Source organism: Nycticebus coucang, chromosome 7, assembly GCF_027406575.1.
Source record: "Nycticebus coucang isolate mNycCou1 chromosome 7, mNycCou1.pri, whole genome shotgun sequence".
NCBI lineage: Eukaryota > Metazoa > Chordata > Mammalia > Primates > Lorisidae > Nycticebus > Nycticebus coucang.
The window spans coordinates 137,147,879-137,172,233 of NC_069786.1; the positions used below are offsets into that span (position 1 = coordinate 137,147,879).

Genomic DNA, 24,355 nt, shown 5'->3' on the forward strand with positions numbered 1-24,355 from the left:
TTTTGAAAATAAAATGGTATCTATGGAATAAATTTGAATATCTTAAAAGCAAAACAAAATGAGGTGGAGGAGGACTTGCCCTCCTCACCATGAGATTTTGCAGCTCCAGTAATTCAGACAATGCAGTGCTAGTGCAGGGACAGACACAGAAAAGAGAGCCTTTGTGGACATCTCGGCACATAGCAGCGCCCGCAGCTCAGGGTCTTGTGGGCCAGCAGGTAGATAGACCACGCAGCCAGTGGCTGTGGGAAACTGGTCATCTACAGCAGAGAAAAAGTAGGGCCTTACTTCATAACACTCACAAGGCCTTAAGATGCAAATACTCCATGAGAGAACAATCCCAATTCTGGATGTATACTTTAGGAAAAAGCTCTCTCACGTGAGCAAAAGGAAATAGGTACAGGAATGTTCAATAGTGATGGTGTTGTTAGTAATAGTCAACAAACTGTCAATGGATAAACATGGATAACTGAGCTATACGATTTATGCTACCTATCCTCTCTTTGCTTTAACTGATTACTTGACAGGAACTCCCTGACATGAGGCCATTCTGACCAGGTCAGGAGGAGCAGTGGAACAGAAGTCATCTCCGAGGCTCTGGGAGCTGGGACTCAGAGGCACTCAGCAGCAGTGCGACCCTACAGGAAGTGAACACCAGGGGCAGGAGTCCCCCCTGCTTTCCTGTCCTGCCTGTGGTGGGCAAGTCAGGCCAGGTCAGGCCAAAGGAATGTTTTTAGCCCTCTTGATAGCTGAAAATTTTAAATAATATATGGGGCTCATATTATATTTTTATTAGTATAACCCCCTTTTAAGAGTAAGTTTATTTATACTTGGCCTAAATTGCCTTGCAACATATTCTAATCACAAACATTTCAAACGTAGGTTTTTTTCCTGTGGCTCACATGTAATATTACTGTATGCACATTCAACTTGGAGGCCTAATATGAAGCAACACAGATTCAGACTGAGAAGAGAAACAGAGCTGCAGCCCAGGGCTTCCCACATACTGCTCTCTTCTTCCTCCACTACCTATTTCTGTCAGTTTCACTACTTTTCAGGAAGTACAGAATGGGTAACTATTTTCTTCAATGACAATGCTACTCTGGCCTATTCCTTAGATTCATGTCTGTCTAGGTGCTGTGGAAATATGCACCTTGTTCTACCTCAGTCATCACAGGAAGCTGTAACGAAAATAGCCTGTACAGGGGACCCCAAACTTGCTGACAAGATACTTGTCACCAGGATGTTGGTTGATTGTTTAAGCTTTCATTTTACATTCCATTTATAAACTTTGGGGGTCTTTTTAAGTTCTTAAAAGGATCAAGGAAGATAACACATCAAAGAACCTGCCCTACAGCAGGTACCTCACTGGGGATACTGAGCATTTAATGAACATACCACATTTCACTTAGTGAATACATTTATTGGAGTGCACTGTTACATTAATTTTACAAATACTAAAATAATCAAAATATATTTATATAGTTGATTAAAAGAATAATATTTACTTAGAGCCTAATTCAAGAACATGTGTCAGATGAATATACCTTATAACCTTTTTTTAAAAAAAGAGGTGTAGTGGCTCACACCTATAATTCCAGCACTTTGGGAGGCTGAGGCAAGAGAAGCACTTGAGGCCAGGAGTTCTAGACCAGCCTGGGCAACATAGAGAGACCCGTCTCTACAAAAAAAATAATAGTAAGAAAAATTAGCCAGTGTGGTGGCGTGCACCTATAGTCCCAGCAACTTGGGAAAGTAAGGCAGGAGAGTCCCTTCAGCCCAGGAGAAGACAGAGGCTACAGTGAGCTGTGTTGTGCCATACTGCACTCCAGCCTGGACGACAGGGCAAGACCCAGTCTCATTATTCACATACCACTAATCTCCTAAAAGTGTGCTTTAATAGGTAAACACTTACGGACAAATGCTGAGTGTTCAGAGAGTTATGCACAGGAGAAGAAAAAGCACTATATCATAATAGCCTTCACCTTTCAGCAAAAATATTTTCATCTGGAAAGCAAAAAGAAGAGGTGCTTTCCCAGCTTCATCTACTGCAAAGCACTGAAAAGCAGAGTCACAGAAATTATTTCCTTCAATGTTTTATTAGAGCATGTTATCAGCAGAAATCTGAAGACTTTTTTAAAAATGTATTTTATTTTTTTTGCAGTTTTTGGCCGGAGCTGGGTTTGAACCTGCCACCTCCAGCATATGGGGCCTGTGCCCTACTCCTTTGAGCCACGGGCACCGCCGTATTTTTTTTTTTTTTTTTTGAGACAAAAATCTTACTATGTTGCTCTTGGTAGAGTGCTGTGGTGGCACAGCTTACAGCAACACCAAACTCTTGGGCGTAAGTGATTCTCTTGCCTTAGCCTCCCAATTAGCTGGGCCTACAGGGGTCCGCCACAAAGCCCAGCTATTTTTTTGGTTGTAGTTGTCATTGTTGCTTAGCAGGCCCAGGCCAGGCTCAAACCCGTCAACACCAGGGTATGTGCTCGGTGCCCTACCCATAGAGCTACAGCGCTGAGCCTGAAGTAAGACTTTCTAGTTGTTAATTTCTTTACAATGGTAATTACTAAAAGGATAAGACTTTACATCAACCTGTTAAAACCCTGGGAACTGGCAGAAAGGTAAGAGCTGTCTTTAAGTATTGGGAGGCGGGGCAGGTGTTCTGTCCAAGTATCAGCAAGACCAAGAGAACAGCCTGTTGAGACGTAGTTCACCACCATGACATGAAGAAAAGGCCCTGAGAGTGAGCACTTTTCTGAATGTGACTCTGGAAAACAGAGGCAGAGAGTATTTCCAACTGTGAAGTGCTCTCCTCTTTAGCTGACATGACACCTTTGGGTCTCCTCCTCTCAAGACTCTTTGGCTGGATCATTAACGAGACTACCACTTCCCAGACAGCATGCATCCATGTGACCCCTACCAAGGCCATGGTGACACCAGCCTACCATTTTGTGCTGTGGGAGGTGTTTCACAGCAGCCCCGACACACACACTCCTCTCAACAGGCTTGAGGCCACACAGCAGTCCCTGACTCAGCTGTAATGATGTTTCTAAGAAGAGACAGCAAGGCAAGAAGGGAATAAAATGACTACAGGGAGGGGTGTTCTCTGTAGTCCTATGATTTGAGGCAGAGCCCCACTCAGTCACCCTGGGTAGAGTGCTGTGGCATCACAGCTCACAACAACCTCAAACTCCAGGGCTCAAGTGATCTTCCAGTCTCAGCCTCCCAAGAGGCTGGGATTATAGGCACCCGCCACAATGCCCGGCAATTTTTAGAGACAGTGTCTCACTTTTGCTCAGGCTGGTTTCAAACTCCTGAGCTCAAGCAATCCACCATTCTTGGCCTCCCAGAGTGCTAGCAGTACAGGAGTGAGTCCCCACGCCCGGCCCTGTGGTAGCTCACCCCTGTAATCCTAGTACTCTGGGAAGCCAAGGAGGGAGGATCACTTCAGCTGAGGAGTTTGAGACCAGCCTGAGGAAGAGTAAGGCTCTGTCTCTACTGAAAACAGAAAAACTAACTGGGCATTGTCGTGAGGGCCTGTAGTCCACCAGGAGGCTGAGGCAGGAGGATTGCTTGAGCCCAGGAGTCTGACGTTGCTGTGAGCTAGGCTGACATCATGGCACTTTAGCCTTGGGCAACGAAGACTCTTATCTCAAAAAAAAAAAAAAAAAAGAAAAGAAAAGAAAAAACTTTTAAAACTGGGGATGGTAGCTCACATCTACAATCCCAGCACTCTGGGAGGCTGAGGCAAGTGGATTGCTTAAGCTCAGGAGTTAAGATACCAGCCTAAGCAAGAACAAAACCCCATCTCTAAAATGCCTGGTGTTGTGGTGGGCACCTGTAGTCACAGCTATTTGGGAAGCTGAGGCAAGAGGATACTTGAACCCAAGAGTTTGAGGTTGCTGTGAACGACTATGCCACAGCACTGTACTCAGGAAGACAGAGTGAGATTATGTCTCAAAAATAAAACAAAACAAAAATATTTTAATGTAATGTAAATCCCATTAAACTTAAAAAAAAAAAAAAAAAATTACTTGAAATTTGACCAAGGGCGGGCAGCACCTGTGGCTCAAGGAGGTTCCATATGCCGTAGGTGGTGGGTTCAAACCCAGCCCCGGCCAAAATCACAAAAAAAAAAAAAAAAAAAAAGAAATTTGACCAAGGGCAATAATTTAAATTTGAAGATATTTTCTTTTTATAATTCACATAGAAAGGTTTTAAGAGCTAGAATTAGCTTAGCTTATGTTTATAAAAAACTTTGTTATGGGGTAGCACCTGTGGCTCAAGGAGTAGGGCGCCGGTCCCATATGCCGAAGGTGGCGGGTTCAAACCAGCCCTGGCCAAAACACACATACACACACACACACACACAAAAAAAAACTTTGTTATGGGCGACGCCTGTGGCTCAGTGAGTAGGGCACTGGCCCCCATATACCGAGTGTGGTGGGTTCAAACCAGCCCCAGCCAAACTGCAACAAAAAAATAGCTGGGCGTTGTGGCAGGTGCCTGTAGTCCCAGCCACTCAGGAGGTTGAGGCAAGAGAATTGCCTAAACCTAGGAGTTGGAGGTTGCTGTGAACTGAGACACCACAGCACTCTACTGAGGGCAATAGGTGAGACTCTGTCTCTACAAAAAAAAAAAAAAAAGGTACATCACAGGGCAGCACCTGTGGCTCAAAGGAGTAGGGCACGAGCCCCATACACCAGAGGTGGCGGGTTCAAACCCAGCCCTGGCTAAAAACTGCAAAAAAAAAAAAAAAGAAAGAAAAAAGAAAAGGTACATCACGATGAGGAAGGAAGGGAGATAAACTTCCCTGTGGCTGCAAAGGGAGCTCTGGACAGGAAGCAGGATGGCACAGGACGGAGGTTAGCGCGGCAGGGAGGGCCTCTAGAGCACACTTCAGGCAGACTGAGCACCCATGTGGGATGTGCATGGTGGTGGGAGACTCAAGCATTAGATAAAGGTAAGTCTACTATATAAAGACTGTATTTTAGAACAGGGACAGTAAGAATAAAAAGCTAAAAAAGTCTGGAAACAAACACAACTTCAATAACCAGACAGGCTGAATCAACCATGTTACATCCATGCAGTGAAACAATAAACAGCATTTACATAGGAGGAGACCTCCACACACCACTGTGCGTTGTCTTTAGGGTGAACGGTCAATGAAAACTCAATGGAAGAAAGAGAAATACATACATAATAGAACATGATTTATAACTTTACTTTTCGAAGCATATACATCAGAAAAGAACTGATAGTACAAAAATAAATTTTAAAATATCTTGCTTCCTTATCTTAATGCTAGTTATAAGTGGGTTCAGTCAGTGAAAATTCATTGAGCCATATACACTAAGGATTTGCACAGTTCTCTACATATACTCCAGTAGAAAGTTTACTACAAACATGGAAACAAATGAATCTTAGTGGCATTATACCGATGGCATAATCAGAGAATACTTTAAAACAATAACTAATTGGCACATTCAAAGAGGAAAATACCCTAATAATGTTAGTATTGTTACTCCATAAATATTGTATGCTGTAGGATAAAGTGAGTAGGTGATTAGTTAATATTAAGAACCATGATTTTAAGTGTTAGGAAAAGATACACATTGGAGTAAAAACCCTGTCATTTGTTACTAGACTTGGAAATACCTAAATTGATGACATCTGCACACACCACCTCCACTGCAGGACACTGGCATCCCCGGGAACTTGGCTGAGTATGAGTGTGAGCAGAATGTGAATGAGATGGGATTTCTTGCAGAGGGAGAAAAGAAGCCATCACAGCCCAAGATGTCACATCCAAAGAGTACACAAGCCAGCCTAGTGATCAATAAGGGCACCAAAATGGCTCTGATGAGTTGAAACACAATTATATATGTATCTGCAAGTTTATCATACTAGGAGGAAAAAGCTACAAAAATGTATTTCACCTTTGGAAGTTGCTAGTCCCAATGCATTCTGAACACTGATAAAGAAATCATTCGTTTCTCTCTTCCTCTCAGTAGGTCCTGCATTTTAGGACAACCAAAACTGGTATGAGAAACTCTATTTAAATAAGAATGTCAAATAATAAATGTAGAAACAGAAAAATCTTCCCTTTTTAGGCTTGGCGCCAGTCACAACACACCAGAACTGGCAGGTTTGAATCCAGCCTAGGCCTGCCAAACAACAATGACAACTACAACCAAAAAATAGCCGGGTGATGTGGCGGGCGCCAGTAGTCCCAGCTACTTGGGAGGCTGAGGCAAGAGAATAACTTAAACCCAGGAGTTGGAGGTTGCTGTGAACTGTGACACCATGGCACTCTACCCAGAGCAACAGTTTGAGACTCTGTCTCAAAAAACAAACAAACAAACCCCCCCCCCCCAAAACAACCTTCCCTTTGTAATTATCCCTTGTGAACTGAATAATGGCCTCCAAGGATATTCAGATTTAATTTTTGGACTTGGACATGTTATAGATAGATGAATTAAGAATCTCGAGATGACGGGCAGCGCCAGTGGCTCAGTGGGTAGGGCACCGGCCCCATATACGGAGGGTGGTGGGTTCAAACCCGGCCCCGGCTGAAATGCAACAAAAAAACAGCCGGGCGTTGTGGCCTGTACTCCCAGCTACTCGGGAGGCTGAGGCAAGAGAATTGCCTAAGCCCAGGAGTTGGAGGTTGTTGTGAGCTGTGATGTCATAGCACTCTACTGAGGGCAATAAGGTGAGACTGTCTCTACAAAAAAAAAAAAAAAAAGAATCTTGAGATGGGGAAATTACCTTGGATTACAAGGATGGACCTAAATATAATCACAAATGTCCTTTAGATCAGCAGTCCCCAACCTTTTTGGCACCAGGGATGAGTTTCATGGAAGACAATTTTTCTGAGGGGCAAGGGATCTGATAGGAGGCAAGGTTGTAAATATAGATGAAGCTTTGCTTGCTAACCTCCTGCTGTGTGGCTTGGGTCCTAACAGGCCACTGCGGCTTAAAAGCCTGTGCTGTAAAGATGAAGGAAGGGGCCAAACCCCAAAATGGCCTCTATAAACTGGAAAAGGAAGGTGCTCCCTACAAGCTTCCAGAAAGAACCAGTCCTGCTGACACCCAGGCTCTTGCACAGGGAGACTTATTTCAGCCACGCTGTGTTTGTTACAGCAGCGACAGGAAACTGATACACTGTGAAGTAACAGACATGAGCAGCAAGCGGAATGGGTGGAAAACCCACCAGGTAACTGGTTGATAAAGAACTTTGAAATGGACAGAATCAGACTGTCAACCATGTACCTGCTGATCAATCCCATCATCAGTCATCGTACCTCTCGGCATAAACGCAACATGAACACACAGTACTGTCTACAAAATATTCTAGGAAAAAGAGTATCAAGCCTGATTCACGATCTGGACCTAGCTACCAGTTTGCAGGGAGTACAAGGATTAGAGCAGGGGTCCTCAAACTGCGCCCTGCGGGCCACATGAGGAGGTGTGATTGTATTTGTTCCCATTTTGTTTTTTTACTTCAAAATAAGATACGTGCAGTGTGCATAGGAATTTGTTCATAGTTTTTTTTTTTTTAAACTATAGTCTGGCCCTCCAGTGGTCTGAGGGACAGTGAACTGGCCCCCTGTTTAAAGTCTGAGGATGCCTGGATTAAAGAAACACAGTAAATAGAGCCAAAACAACATAATCACTGGAATCCAGAAGGCAAGATGTTCTACAGCACAAACAGCCCTATTGCTCTCATATAAATAGCATTAAACACAAAAACCAAAAGAGGAAAAGGGAATTGTTATAGATTTTCTAAGATACTTTTGTGTGTTTGTGTGTGTGTGTATGTGTAGAGACAGAGTCTCAATTTACGCCCTCAGTAGAGTGCTGTGGCGTCGCAAAGCTCACAGTAACCTCCAACTCCTGGGCTTAGGCGATTCCCTTGCCTCAGCCTCCCGAGTAGCTGGTACTATAGGCACCTGCCAGAACACCCGGCTGTTTTTTTGTTGCAGTTCAGCCGGGGCTGGGTTTGAACCCACCACCCCCAGAATATGGGGCCAGCGCCCTATCCACTGAGCCACAGGCGCCACCAGATTTTCTAAGACACTTTTAAGAGGCTTACTAAATGCAACGTGGAGATCTTTGGATTTTGATTCAAAGTGTAAAAATAATTTCTGTTGACATCTGGAAAAAAACTGAATGCTCAATATATGTCAGATGATATAAAGAAAGTACAGTCAATCTTGTTAGGTGTGATAATGGTATTGTGGTTATAATTTTTTAAAGCTTACACCTAAAAATGCATGATAAAAATATTCAGAGGTGACAAAGTCTGAGATTTGCTTTAAAATACTCAAACCAGGCTTGGCACCTGTAGCTCAAGCAGCTAAGGCGCCAGCCACATACACCAGAGCTGGCGGGTTTGAATCCAGCCAGGGCCTGCCAAACAATGACGACAACAACAACAACCACCTTTATACAAAAGGTTCATATAAACCTATATACAAACGTTTATACAAAAAAGCCTTTATAATCACAACAAAAATAGCCGGGCATTGTGGCAGGTGCCTGTAGTCCCAGCTACTTGGGAGGCTGAGGCAAGAGAATCACTTAAGCCCAAGAGTTTGAGGTTGCTGTGAGCTGTGATGCCACAGCACTCTACCCAGGGCGACAGCTTGAGGCTTGGTCTCAAAAAATAAATAAATAAAATAAAAAAAATAAAATACTCAAACCAAAAATAAAAAATATGAGGGGTGAGCAGGGATAGACAAAAAAAAAAAAAAAAAGGCAAAATGCTGATGATTGTTAAAGTGTATGATTAGGTACATGAAATATCATCATTCTCTTCTATTTTGTGGTAGGTGTCAAAATTTTCCTAACAAAAAGCTTTAAAAAAGAGCAAAGAGCACCTTATCAAAGTTTATAGGGACGCTGCTGAAGCCGCACTCACATCAACTTTATTATACGGAAGCAGCAAGAAAAGTGAATTAAGCATTCAAGTCAAGACAGAAAGAGAAAATCAAAGAAAGTAAGAAGAATACATAAACAAAAGGACTGAAGAAATAGAAAATAAAAACAAACAAAAACCCCAGCTGATGTGGTCGATCAAATCAGTTTCTCTGGAAAAAAGAAATTAAAGAGCAATTAACTCTAACATATTCTAAAGGAAACTCCAGAGTCAAATTATAAAAATTTTATTTCTTAAAAATACCTTTTGAGGCTTGGCGCCTGTGCACAGTGGTTACATCGCCAACCACATACCCTGAGAGTGGCAGGTTTGAACTGGCCTGGGCCAGCTAAACAACAATGACAACTGCAACAAAAAAATAGCCAGGCATTGTGGCAGGCACCTGTAGTCCCAGTTACGTGGGAGGCTGAAGCAAGCAAACTGCTTAAAGCCCAAGAGTTGGAGTTTGCTGTGAGGTGTGAAGCCACGCCACTCTACCGAGGGCAACAAAGTGAGACTGTCTCAATAAAAAAAAAAATATCTTTATAATCACTTCAAAATATTAAATCATATGTAGTTGGATTTTACATGAGTATTGAATGTGTTCCACAGACACCTGTAGCACAGGACTGCTCTCCCAATTAACCATGCTGCCTATAGTGCTGTAGGTACTGGTCGGATGTTACTGTTTTTACAAATAAAATTTTGCAGAGTTTTTTATTTCAGGAAGAAATAAAAAAAACCCCACACATGTAAAGATACAATATTATCTCTACCTGGTTTTGAAATAAGAACGACATTACAAATGGTTGTAATTGTATCTTCTGATAGTTCCCAAGGAAATTAGAGTACCTTTGCCGCCTGGGGAACCACACATTATTTTTGTATCTCACTGCCATTAATTGGGTTTTGAGCCCATTAAGGGACCAATAACTGTAGTTAAGGGGCCAAGGGCATGTGTTGTATCTATGAGCCAACCAGGTTACACCCATGCAGCTGAGCCACTCCACACAAACAGTGGCTCATACACAGCCGAAAGGGTGGCTCCTCAGAGGAAAATCAGGGTACCATTTTGTCTCCCTAAAACAATGAGTAGATGATGCAGGAGAGATTATCAATTACAAATCATTTGACAAACATGTAAAATTTTAAATAAACCACTAGCTCAGTAAATATATCACTAAGTTTCGAGAAGTGACCAGGACTAGGCAGGCCTGCTGTGGGTGCAGGGATTCAATATTAGGAAATGCGCAGTCAGAGCTCAGAAGATAAAACATACACATAACCGACAGATGACCATTTCAAACATGCCCAAAAAACTGATGAAATTCAGCATCTATTCCTCACTTCCTACGGAGTGTAACACCAGCAAATGGCTATATAACAATATTTCCCATAACAATATGTCATATATACTGAAAAGCTAAAATCATCTTTTTTTTTTTTTTGAGACGGAGACTCAAGCTGTTGCCCTGGGTAAAGAGCTATGGCATCAAAGCTCACAGCAACCTCCAACTCAGGCTCAAGCAATCCTCTTGCCTCAGTTTTTCTATTTTTAGTAGAGACGGGGTCTCGCTTTTTGCTGAGGCTGGTCTCAAACTCGTGAGCTCAAGCAATCCACCACCCTCAGCCAGAGTGCTAGGAGCCATCGCGCCCAACCTAAAATCACGTTAAAAGTCAAACTTATCAGGGTGGCGCCTGTGGCTCAGTGAGCAGGGCGCCGGCCCCATATACCGAGGGTGGCGGGTTCAAACCCGGCCCCGGCCAAACTGCAACAAAAAAATAGCCGGGCGTTGTGGCAGGTGTCTGTAGTCCCAGTTATTCGGGAGGCTGAGGCAGGAGAATCGCCTAAGCCCAGGAGTTGGAGGTTGCTGTGAGCTGTGTGATGCCACGGCACTCTTCCGAGGGCAATAAAGTGAAACTCTGTCTCTACAAAAAAAAAAAAAGTCAAACTTATCAATATGAAAATGTAATTAAAATTATCATATTAAAATTAAAGCTAAAATTGTCATGTCATATTTACTGAAAAGATAAGGTAGTAATTATTCAATCTAAGGAGACATAATTAAGCAAGGAGACAAAAGCCAGTGTTCGCAGATGACCTAAAAAGAAAACCAGGCTAGTAAATTTTGCCCCCCAAAAAGTGAGACTGAACTAAAATTAGCAAAGCACACTATAAGGCAATGGTAACTAGTATTTGGTGTGGGTGGCTAAGGAGACGCAAGTGATGAGGAAACAGACTGCTGCTTATCTACGAGGGGTTATCCTTTGACACAATTGCTGTTTCAAACTTCAAGGAAGGATGCCACCAAACAGAATAGGGCCAACGTGCTGTCCGCTGTGGAAAATTACAGTTTGATCCCTACCTCACAACAAACTCCAAAGTAAATTTCAGCTGATTTGGAGACCTAGATGTAAACAATCAAGGCTTGAGCTGGAAGATCAATGCGAGCTGAGGGTCTAAAGAGCCCCCAAGTGCAAAAAACACTCATGAAGACACTGATCTACCTTATCAGAGCCTAACAATTTTATACAGCAAGGCAGCTAACATAGAAGTCAGAATAGTCTTTCTGTTTGCATCTGAAAAGGCTGGGATATATGAACACTCAAAACATAGAAAATACAAACTGAACAAAACACACAAAATGGATGTTCATCCTCATGCAGCCCTTCCTGTATGAGATCAGCAAAGGTGAACAAAGGTGAAGACCACTCAGCTGCTGATGGTGCACAAGATCACAGGCAATTAAAGACATGGAACAGAAAACTAGAAACACACACACAATCCCACGTAGCAGTCACACCTCAAAAAAGTCCAGAAGCACAGGTGTAACAGGGGCAAGGCGGCTCAGCGCTGCGCTGCCAGTGGAGAACTGGGAAGAGCGTGAGAATGGGGATGCTGTCACCACGATGCAGCAGCTTCTGCATCACGTAGACAGGGCACAGACTGAAATTCAATGGAAACTCTCAGGCTGCAGCCTGGTGTAGAGGACTCACACACAGCTGGGGTGTCAGAGACCAGCTGGAGTAAGAAACACAAATGATCACGGGAGGCTGGGAGGGCAGCAGGGGAGTGCAGGATGTCAGAAGCCACGCGCGAGGAGGGGGGCAGGGGACAGCTGCTCTGAAGGGTCAGCAACAGAAGACTGGTGACAGACAAGGTGACTAATCAAGGAAATAAACACACCAGAGACACTGGGGTCTAGGACCATCATGACTGGAAGAAAGCTGCCTATCTGGAAAGGAAGAAACTGGAATGAACTTTGTGGTACCAAGTTTTTCGATGTAGAGATATAAAATAAATGACACAGTGTTAAAAATGCACGTGCAAGTGTATCTGGAGGTGCTACGTGCAGACAGGCATGCGCACACACATGCACACTCCACTCTGCAGTTCTGCTGAGAGGGCCCAGGACAGAACACTCCAACCACCACCCACCTGGTGCTGAGACTCTGCTTCTTTGAGTATCAACTGCCAAAAAAGGAAGCCAGCCTCCTCGGATAAAAGGCAGGATCCAGGTTTGGGGCAGGAGAAGTACAGGAAGACCAGGAAAATCATGGGGTACCAGAAAGCAAGACCAGAGTGGGGCTGCTGGGGCTGTCAGAAGGAATGAGAGCTGCCTGAGGGGCTCCACAGGCCAAACCTGGGACATGGATACCAAGATAAAATGATGACAATAAAGGGTGATTATTCTATTAAATTATATGGGAAACCATGAGCCAATACTGATATAAATAAATAGGTTGAAATTTGCTGAGTGTGGTGCACCTGTGGTCCCAGCTACTGCAGTGAGCTGTGATCACACCGCTGTACTCCCCCCAGAGTGATAGAGTGAGACTATCTCAAAGCAAACAAATAAATTTATAGTAAAGAGTGCAAGTCTGCACTTGAAAGTTTGATTTAGCCTCAAAAGTCGTTCCCCACAATAGACCTAATAATTACGAAGACTTCACAGTCCAGAAGCCTGGAAGACACCACCTTAACCAAGTGATTAAGTGAACATCACCAGCAATGGGACAAACTGAAAGCCTGTGCCCTCCACAGGATGCAGACAAGAACCCAGCACCAGCTGTTCCAAAGCAAAACCTCAATCTCATCAAGAGGCAATGCCAGACAGACCCACACCAAGGGGTGCTGTACAAAACCTGTACCCACTAAAATCACTGCCAGGTCGAGGTCAGGAGAGTCAAGGTAAAGCAAAGGGCATCCTGGTGCAATGTGGGCAGAGAGCTAAGGGGACAGCCTGCTGGGACCATGGACTGGACCCTTCAGTGAGAGGTGGGTGTGCTTCCTGACCAGAAAGCTGAACAACCAACACACCTTAGTGTCCTGACTTGGACGGTGCTGTGCTAAAGGGGTAGAGTGTTTTATCTGTGGCGAACAAACCAAAATATCGAAGGTGATGAGGTCTCATTTGTACCAATCCACTTTCAAGTGGTACAGATAAAGTGTTGTGCTTTCCTCGCAACTCCTCTGTAAGTTCCGGACAGTTAAAAAAAAAATTTTTAATGGAGGATATTACTACTTCTGTGATTAGAAAAATGAAACAGCTAGATTTGGAAATACACACATTAATATGAGAGAGGAGTGGCAAATAGCATTGGCCATTCAAATTCAAAGCCAAAACCCCCAATTTTTTTTTTTTTTAGATAGAGTCTTACTATGTCGCCCTCGGTAGAGTGCTGTAGCATCACAGCTCACAGCAACCTCCAACTGTTGGGCTTAAGCAATTCTCTTGCCTCAGCCTCCCAAGTAGCTGGAACTACAGGCACCAGCCACAACGCCCGACTATTTTTTTTTTCCTTTGGTTATAATTGTTATTGTTGTTTGGCAGGCCTGGGCTGGGTTCAAACCTGCCAGCTCCGGTGTATGTGGCTCGTGCCCTAGCTGCTGAGCCTAATTTTTCTTTTTTGAGATAGGAGTCTCACTATGTCACCCTCAGTAAGAGTGCTGTGGTGTCACAGCTCGCAGCAACCTCAAACTCTTGGGTTCAAGTGATTCTCTTACCTCAGCCTCCCAAGTAGCTGGGACTACAGGTGCCTGCCACAATGCCCGGCTATTTTTGTTGATGTTGTTACAGTTTTCATTGTTGGTTAGCTGGCCTGGGCCGGCTGGAACTCGCCAGCCTCAATGCATGTGGCTGGCGCCGTAACCACTGTGCTACGGGCACAAGCCCCAAAATCCAAATTTTGATTTGTTTAATCATGTGTTCAACTATTAGTATCAACACACATTTCATCCACATTGTATCACTAAAAGATACTGTTACACAAAGGTATCATTATGACACTGAAGTCTGTGGCTCAATCATTTCTTCAAAGTTCATGAAAGCAGATTTTTAAACCATCAGAAAACACCTAGGAACTACTGACAGCACAGCCCAGAAATGTAGAACGGGGCATTCCCAGCAACACCAAGGTCCACAGGGAGCCTGGCCACACCACCCAGCAGGCGGGCAGGACCCAGACGCTGGCAGAGGAGTTGCTCACCACAGAGGGCAGCAGGACTCTGGCAGGACGAGGAGGAATGCACATCAGCCAGCAAGGACGGCTTAAGAGAGGAAAACACACATTCCCGCACATACCATCACCACTTCAGGACTGGAGAGGGCAGGGGGAGCTAGACAAAAAGCTGAATGAAAGTACATCCTGCAATCAAAACATTCTTAGAAGAAAAGACTTCACCACTTCAGTCCTTCACATGCCAGGACCTCCTTAAAGATTTACCCCCCCAAAAAAACAGCAAAGCCTGAAACCCAAAGTCCTCATTTGCAAGAAATCAAGGGCTGGAGGTTTGTCCACACACTTCCACATGAGCAGTGCTCCACCTTAGTCCCCGCCCCCAGTTCAGCAGCATCTCTGGCAATTAAGTAGACCTAAGCCCCACGTCACCAAGCACAAGAAGGTGGCACCAGCCATGGTAGAATCCACACACCTACACACTGCTCTGAAAGTAAAAGAAGGCTTCACAAGGTCAGAGGAGAGAAAGCCAAACCACTGCTTAAAAAATTAACAGTTGACTCACCCTCAGCAGCACAACCTTTTTTTCCTGTCTGCCCGTCTTTCAGAAAAGAACTGTACTTACTGACCTCAGAGTGACATGATGATGATTGTCTTTGACACCTGTGTAAACTAAGAAGGGCACCCTGGCTATGGCTGGCTCTCACCAGGATGTCCCAGTGAGGGCAAAGCTGAGTTGGGAGGCCACAGCTCGAGGCCTGGGCACACTGAGCTCAGGTGCAGGCCACAAAGGCCAGTGGAACTTAGGTCTCAAGGACTGGTAAGTCAGCCCCACACATAAGCAAATTTATCAAAATAGAAGCCTCTTTTCAAAAGAAAAAAATATTCTTCAAATTGCTCTCTCACACATACAAATTTAAGCCAATGCTATAGGACCATGTAATTTTCTATTTATCAGAAAAGGTCAAAAAAGTAAATAGGATTCAGTAACATCATTTGAAACACTTGTAAGTTAGCTAAGTATTAATAAAACTAGAACGCAGGCCAGGCTCAGTGGCTCACACCTGTAGCCCCAGCACTCTGGGAGGCTGAGTTGGGAGGATCGCTTGAGCCCAGGAGTTTGAGGATGCTGTGAGTCAGGCTAAGGTCTCGGCACTCTACCAGGGCAACAGAGTGAGATTCTGTATCAAAAATAAATTAATTAATTAAATAAAACTAGAAAGCACATAAAAGTGAAATTAATAGCAACATGTACATTACTACAAAATAAAACATTAGGACAAAGCAGGGCACCTGGCTTCATATACACCAGCCAGCACTGTGGGAGGAATGGTGCACTCTGGCCATCGTCTAGGAAGACATGCGCATAAGTCTACGCGCAACCTCCAAGACAATGCAGAAGGAAGGAAAAACAAACGTTCTGCTTACACACTTGGGGGTTTTCTACATACAACTACAAGACATCACCAAGATTCCCACCTGTCAATCAGTCACAGCAGACAGGCATCAAAGATCACAAAGGCCCTCCCTTCCTCTTTTAATTTTTAAAGAAAAAGAGTTAAAAAGGCAAACAGTTTCCCATTCTACAGGACCAGGAGTCAGAAACAAATCTTACACTGAAAAGGGAGCCCTGAGGGGCACTCACCTCAACCTCAGTGCCAAAAATGGAAAAAAGTACCAAATAAATGACCCCCTTTCAGAGATTATTTCTCCAGATTCTATACTTGGACTGCTTTTTTCTTTTCCCCTGTTTATTCCAGGTCTAGTCCTTTTGGGATAAAAGCTCTCTTCTCCAGTCTCCCCATTCCCCTAAGGCTCTCTGTTGTGGCAACCTCTGCAGAAGCACCTCTCTCCAGGGCCTCCACTTGCAAACCCCTAATAGGCTAGAGGCAGTTACCAGGCAAGCAGGTGCTACTGAGGTGCCCACAAGAAGACTGCCTTCCCTCCCGCAGGAGCCACACACACCCAGGGGTTAGAAGGGTGACCACGGAGCAGGCAGGCTCAGCCACCAAGTCCCTGTCTTCCTCTACCAACCCCACTCACTTAGCTCCAACTATGGGGCCAGGCCTGGGGCATGCCTCATAGAATTTCCCTAGCAGAGCATTTACAACAGACTCTGCAGCAGAGATAACCATGGACACTGCCCACACCTGTTGAAGTTATCCCTCCCTCCAGAAAGAAACCAGAAAGGAGTACCTCGTCCAGCCAGCCAGACTAGCTGTGACGGGAAAGTCAGCCTGCACTGTCCAGAGGCCAGTGTCACAGCTGGGAAGACAGTGTGTCCAAACCTCTGGACAAAGTTGCTCCACGTAGCCACACATTCAACAGTGGTCCAAAAACACAAGAGCAACATGTAAAGAACCTGCCTTCAGAAATGGATTACTTCTATATCAAGCACATCCCTTGCAGGGGTCCTCAAACTGTGGCCCGCGTATTTGTTCCCGTTTTGTTTTTTTACTTCAAAATAAGATATGTGCAGTGTGCATAGGAATTTGTTCATAGTTTTGTTTTGTTTTTAAACTATAGTCTGGCCTTCCAATGGTCTGAGGGACAGTGAACTGGCCCCCTGTTTAAAAAGTTTGAGGATGCCTACTAGAGCCTAAAAAGCTAATATGGGTTCTGACAACCCATTATTATTCACCAAAAAGCATTATCAGGATAGTAATGACCTATCAATGGCTTATCCTATACCCTAGACTGAGGGTGAAGCAGAAAAAGTGAAGAGAGGAGTTACCACACAAAATCTGTGCACCCTTCAGATGAAGTCAGGGAGGTGGCTAGAGGCTTCAGAGCTGGATCATGGAGGGAAAGATGGAAACGCTGACCCCAACTAGAAAACCAGTCCCCCAAGTCAGCAGCAGGTGTACTTGGTCCCAGCGCTAACAGGGGGTCACTGCAGACCTGGGCCCTGAGTGCATCAGTGGCTCTAGGACTAGGACTTCAATGTGCTCACTTCTAACTCAAAACCTAAGTATGAATATGACTTGGTGAAAAATAAATCCTGAGTCCATCAGAGATATTCACAGTTCTAGGCTGCAATACATTGTTACAATACAGCAGTGGTTCTCAACCTTCCTAATGCCATGATCTTTTTTTTTTTTTTTTTTGAGGCAGAGCCTCAAGCTGTTGCCCTGGGTAGAGTGCTGTGGCATCACAGCTCACAGCAATCTCCAACTCCTGGCTTAAGCGATTCTCTTGCCTCAGCCTCCCAAGTAGCGCCTCTCAACTACAGGCGCCCACCACAACGCCTAGCTATTTTTTGGTTGTAGCTGTCATTGTTATTTGGCAGGCCTGGGCTGGATTCGAACCTGCCAGCTCTGGTATATGTGGCTGGCGCCTTAGCCACTTGAGCTACAGGCACTGAGGCTGCCGCGATGTATTTTCATTGTTACAAAGGGGTCACGACCCCCAGGTTGAGAACAGCTGCAACACAGCATGTACTCTGGAGGAACATCTGTCTTGCTGCAAGGGCCTGGCTGGCCTCACTCCAGCTTTAGAGAAGTTCTCAGATACTCTTAACACTAGGTAAGTATGTCAAGACTGAATGTTTAAACTCGTTAACTTTAAACTTGTTTACTTTTAAAAGTGAGGCCCAAGATAAAGAAAAATAATTACAAATCTTAACTTCTCTGGGCCTGCCTTCTCTCCTGTAAAAAGGAGTTGATATTAATAGCTACCTTTAGTGTTACCTGGGGCTTACATGCACAGTGCCTAACCTGAGCCTGGCACGGAGGAAAGAACAGTGTGGATTGTCTATTCCTTTTCCCATCCATGAGGAAACCAGCACAGCAGTCAACACAGCCGTAACCAAGCCACTGCTGCAGCTGGCTTCACCCCACTAGGCTCTGTTCTCCCCAGCCAAAACTGGGGCCTGTGACAGCTACATCCTAAAGCTCTTTCATGCTCTGACTTTTGAAGCAGGGTTTTCAGCCTCAGCAGTGCTGACGTTTGGATCACAGTTCTCTGCTGGGGGGTCCTGGAAGTAGCAGGCTGCTGGGCCCCTCTGGCCTCAACCACGGATGTCAACAGCATTCCATGCTGCTCGCAGCCCAAAACAGCCCCTGACACTGCCTGGGGTTTGCAGACCCTACCAGTTTAGAATAATGACTGGTATACAGGAAGTAACCAATAAAGTTGAACAGGTAAGTCTTTTATATCATGCATGCATTTTTAAAACAGATCGCAAAATGAAATGTTATATGAGTGACCCTCAGTTTCAAAAGTTTTCCTCCCAAATTTGAAAGGTAAATTTTTGATAAACTGAGCTGACTAAGGATTCTGGGCTGTCAGAGCTGTTTAAAAAGAGATAAAACAAAAAATCAAAACCCCTTAGAGATTCAGCTTCCTTGTCTTAAAAAAAAAAAGAGAAAAAAATGCTAACATCCGTAGGTAAATTAGCACCCAAAGTCACAAGGCTGTTTACAAATAGGTCAAAAGTGGAGTGCAGGCCTCCTGACCTTATGTCTGGTTGAAGGCTGCTGCCCTCACCTCAGTCTTTGTCAAGTCAGGAGAAAGAACCGAGTGGCAGTCTGCCCAGGACAGCAAATGCTGTCGCAAGGTCCACCTCCGGAGCACCTGAAAGTATCAAGACTGAAATAAAAGGCAACCAAGAGGGTGTTAGGAAAATGCGTATTTGGAAGAAGTTGATAGTGACTGCTCACTGCTGCCTGCTAACTCCAGCTTCTGTGTTGCCCACTTTCCAGCCTCGCTTCAGAGGAGGCCTGTGTCATACCACTGGAGGGGGCGGGGTAGGGGAGTGGTTGGGACATAGCTGAGCTCCCTTCCCCACAGCAGAGCCTGGAATGGGATGGGTGGGGGCTACTGGTTCAATAAATACTGGTGGTATTAATATACTAATACCACAGCAAGCTTGTTGTAGTGATGGCCTACCAAGGAACATAACTTTCAGCTTAAAAATAATATAAAATACACCTCAACAAAACCACATAAAAATTATCAATCCCCTATGATTCTTTCCCAAGAAATATCCCCTAAAGTATAATTTTATCTTTGCCAGATGTTTTTGTGCATACATTAATATATGGTTTAAATAAAAACAGGATCTAGAGCAGTGCTTCTCAACCTTCCTAATGCCGCGATGTATTTTCATTGTTACAAAGGGGTTGCGACACACAAGCTGAGAACCGCTGATTTAGAGACACCATGGCCACCTTGCCAAGTTTCACATACAAACTTACTGCATATCGAATGGAGTGAACATAACTGCTACTGATAAGTCCTTGAGTTAACTGGTTTTTCTTTTTATTCTGCAATTTTAAACAATACTGAACACCGTATCCTCTGCTTACTTAGAGGATAAAGTAAGCCTCCACAAGATAAATACCTCCACAAGATAAATTCCTAACGATAGAATAATATTACAGGGAATTCACTGACAGGTATTGATAAGGTAAAACTACCCTTCCAACAAGCTTAACTATATACACTCACAACACCTGAGTACAGTCTGCCTGTCCTCCTCACCCTTAACAACTAAAATGGTCATACTCCTTTCTTTCTTTTTGTTGTTGTTGTCATTGTTGTTTAGCATGCCCGGGCCAGGTTCGAACCCACCAGCCCCGGTGCCTGTAGCATGCGCCCTACCCACTGAGGTCTGAGTGCGGAGCCCATACTTCTTTCTTCCCAGTAAGAAGTGGGGAAAATATGACTTTAATGGCAATTCTTTCATCATCAGCAAGAATGAAATCTTGTTTAGCTCACTGGCCATTTGAATTTCTCCCTTGTGAAGATCAAACTATTGACAACTTCTGTCCACCTTTCTACCAGTGTTTCTGCACACTTTTTGTTTGTTTTTTGAGACAGAGTCTCACTCTGTTGCAAAAACCTAAGTGCTGTGGCATCAGCCTAGCTCACAGCAGCCTCAAACTCCTGGGCTCAGGCGATCCTCCTGCTTTGGCCTCCCAGAGTGCTGGGATTGCAGGCATGAGCCACCACGCCCGGCATCAGCACACTTTTTAAGACAAAGCAAAATCTACAGCCGGGGAAGAGAGGAATAGGAATGAACAGAAAGAACTATGAATTTAAGTAAAACTCAAGCTGTAACCCAAAAGGCACCCAAGCAAAACACTGTACAAAAACACAATGAAAAAGGGTATCTTTTGCTTAAACCATTCACAAAGAAGACACTGTAGGTTGACGATCTGAGACATCTAAGTCTCCCAAAATTCCACTTCATTCACACACATTCATCTACTCCACTTTAAGGGAAGGGTTCCCCAGAAGGTAATTTTGGTTGCAGAAAAGTGTAACAGGCTTGGCACCTGTGGCTCAAGCAGCTAAGGCACCAGCCACATACACCTGAGCTGGCAGGTTCGAATCCAGCCTTGGCCCGCCAAACAACAATGACGGCTGCAACCAAAAAATAGCCGGGCGTTGTGGCAGGCACCTGTAGTCCCAGCTACTGGAGGCAGAGGCAGGAGAATCGCTTAAGCCCAGGAGTTAAGAGGTTAACTGTGAGCTGTGATGCCACGGCACGCTACCCAGGGTGACAGCTTGAGGCTCTGTCTCAAAAAAAAAAAAAGAAAGAAAGAAAGGCACAATAAAGTACACACCAAATTTTGTGGGTGGTGCACAGAACTCTGGGTAGATGGCAAACTGAGGTTGGCAGAGCCAGGTGGGACAGTAAAGTGAAGGGGAAGGCACAAACTCGGGAGCTACACTGCAAGGCCAGCCTCCGGCTCTGCTCTAACTCCATCTCTGCCTCAGGGTCTTCCTTGAACAGAAGACAGTAACAGCGGTCACTGTCTAAAGTAGATGGGAGAAGTGAGAACGCCTTGGACAGTATGGTGCACGGTCACTGACTGGCATCTGCCTCAGAGTTGCGTCACTCCAACTACCCAAAGCTATCTACTGACTGCCTCAGGAGCTGACTGCCAGGAGCCCCGTCTCCTCCCACGACCCCCCCACTCTGGCACCCTGTCACTCTGCTCCACACTGCTCTTGTGGTAGCTGGCCCCACATTCCTCTAAAGTGCTGGACTTGGCTTGGCGCCTGTGGCTCAAGTGGCTAAGGCGCCAGCCACATACACCTGAGCTGGCGGGTTCGAATCCAGCCTGGGCAGCCAAATGACAATGACAGCTAAAACAAAAAAAAACAAATAGCCGGGCGTTGTGGCAGGCGCCTGTAGTCCCAGCTACTTGGGAGGCGGAGGCAGGAGAATTGCTTGAGCCCAGGAGTTGGAAGTTGCTATGAGCTGTAATGCCATGGCACTCTACCCAAGGCGACAGCTTGAGGCTCCATCTCAAAAAATAAAATAAAATAAAGTGCTGGACCCATTACTTTTGCACTTCCCAGTCATCCCTGAAGAACATGCTTTCCCAGACAGCTGTCCATAGCTGTGCACTCATGGCAGGTCTGTATCAGCTGTCATCCCAAGGCCACAGCAAGTCCTCCCCAACTAGCCTACACCATAAAAGCACAACAGAACAATGTTTTATTCTTCATTGTACCTCACCTCTTAGAACAGTGTCTAGCATGTGGCAGTTGTCAAATACATCTCGCTGCATACCCTCTTAAAGCACCACAAAGATAACAGTAAACAATTATATTTTAAAGACATAAACCACAAAAAGAAACAGGAACAGAGATGACAACCTTAAAATATTATAGGCTAGACCTAGAGACAGACCTGCAAAGGCCAAATCCTACATCAGCAACAGGATGGGGCAAATAGCACCCCAAATGGGAGCAGGAAAACAGGTTAAAAACAGACATGGTTGGAAGGTTTAAGCCGCAGGAAGATCTCCAGATTCACCCCACAACTACTCACAGCCAAGCAGCTGTCCCTCTCCTGCCCCGGCCAAAGGCTATAGTTTTTTCTCTGGACTGGAAACAAGGTCTTTGAACTGGGCACAGCAGTTACAGAGAAGGGTGGAAACCAGCCTGGAGACAGGGTAGTGCATACTCGCAGACAGTGCCCCACCCAGGACCCCTAAACACAGGCAGCCAGGTGAGAGGCTGGAAGATAGTTCTGGGAGGAGTCTGAAGACTGCAGACAGGGACGCTGTGAGGAAATGGCCCAGCCAGGTGCCTATGCAGGAAAGGCCAGTCAGCAGGCCTCTGACGTCAAAGCAGGTACAAATCATCATGGGATAGCCCAGAAAAGTCTGTGATGTGAAGGCTGAAACCCTCCAACAAACAAAAAGCAGCCTGAAAAGTGATATGAAGAAAAAGAAAACTTAGCCAGGCGTTGTGACGGGCACCTGTAGTTCCATCTACTTGGGAGGCTGAGGCTGAGGCTGAGGCAAGAGGATCACTTAAGCCCAAGAGTTTGAGGTTGCTGTGAGCTGTGTCACCATGGCACTCTACCAAGGGCGACCTAGTGAGACTCTGTCTCAGAAAAAAGAAAACACAATGTGTGTGGTGACTCATGCCTGTAATTCCTGCACTTTTGGAAGACAAGAGTTCAAGACCAGTCTGGGCAATACAGTAAGACCCCATCTCTACAGGGGTGTAATCTCAACTACTTGAGAGTCCGAGCTGGGAGGATAATTGAGGCCAGGAGTTTGAGGTTGATGTGAGCTGTGATTGCACCACTGTAATCCAACTGGGTGAGAGAATTGAGATGGAGTCTCTATTTAAAAATATACACACACATTACTCCTCAGAAAGGTAACAGGAAGTTCTACATCCATGAAACAGAAACAGGAAGGTATAAAATAGAAATAGAATAAGAGAAAGCTGTTTGAAATAAAATGAGGAAAACTCAGTAGAAAGGCCAGAAGAAGGGTGCAAAGCCTCCCCTGTGAGCAGGACAGCAGGAACGTGGCTGTGAGAGGCGCTGCACAGCTCAGTGAGTGCAGTCAGTAATAAGGTTCTGTGCATTTCAAAATCACTAAGAAAGTAAATTTCAAATAAGTGAGTAAATTTGCTCACCACAAAAAAATGACTATTTGAGGTGGTGGCCATGTTAATTAGCTTGATTTTATTTACCATAGGGTTTTCATAAATTTAACATCAACTTGTACCCCATAAATATATGCAACTATTATCTGCCAATGTGCAAGTAAAAAAAAAAAAAAAAAAAGAAACTTTAAGAAAAAGAAAATGCAAGGTGGGGCACAGTGGTTCACACCTGTAATCCCAGCACTCTGGGAGACCGAGGCAGGTGGACTGCCTGACCAAAAGCAAGACCCCCATCTCTAAAAATAGCCAGATGTTATGGCAGGCGCCTGTAGTCCCAGCTACTGGGGAGGCTGAGTCAAGAGGATCACTGGAGCCCAAGAGTTTGAGGTTGCTGTGAGCTGTGATGCCACAGCACTCTACCGAGGACAGCAAAGTAAAACTGTCTCAAAAAAAAAAAAAAAAGAAAAAGAAAAAAAAAAGGAAGACCTTAGAAGATTAATAGGGCCAAGCCAGAAGGTCCAATGGGGGGTGGGGGTGAGACAGGGAGAGGGAGAGAGAGAATGAATGGATGGGAAGAAATCAAAGCAAGAAATAAAGACAAATGCCCAGCATTGAAGAAAATTAGTTTCCAAATAAAGAGTACCAAACAGTAGACAAGATATTGGAGAAAAACAGACTCCAAAGGTTTGTTTTGGATGTCTTAAATTTCACAGAAAGAAAAGTCTTTTTTTTTTTTGAGATAGAGTCTCACTGTATCACCCTCAGTAGAGTGCTGTGGCATCACAGCTCACAGCAACCTCCAACTCTTAGGCTTAAGCAATTCTCTTGCCTCAGCCTCCCAAGTAGCTGGGACTACAGGTGCCCTCCTATAAAAATGCCCGGCTATTTTTTATTGCTGTTGTCATTGTTGTTTAGCTGGGCTGGGCGGGGTTCAAACCCACCAGCCTCGGTGTATATGGCTGGTGCCGTAACCACTGTGCTATGGGTGCTGCCAGAAAGAAAAGTCTTTAAGCTTTCACCAAGGAAAACACAGTCATGTACACAGGCCCTATAATTTTAACAGGAAATACACGCAGATGAGTCAGGACAGCTCAAGACTCAACA

At 44.8% G+C, this 24,355-nt stretch overlaps 1 protein-coding gene across 6 annotated transcripts in view; it reads right to left on the reverse strand.

Annotated features, from left to right (window-relative positions):
* Positions 1–24,355, reverse strand: part of HDLBP (high density lipoprotein binding protein) — a 74,501-nt gene that overhangs the window by 45,155 nt on the left and 4,991 nt on the right. The gene's annotated exons all lie outside the window — the stretch shown is intronic.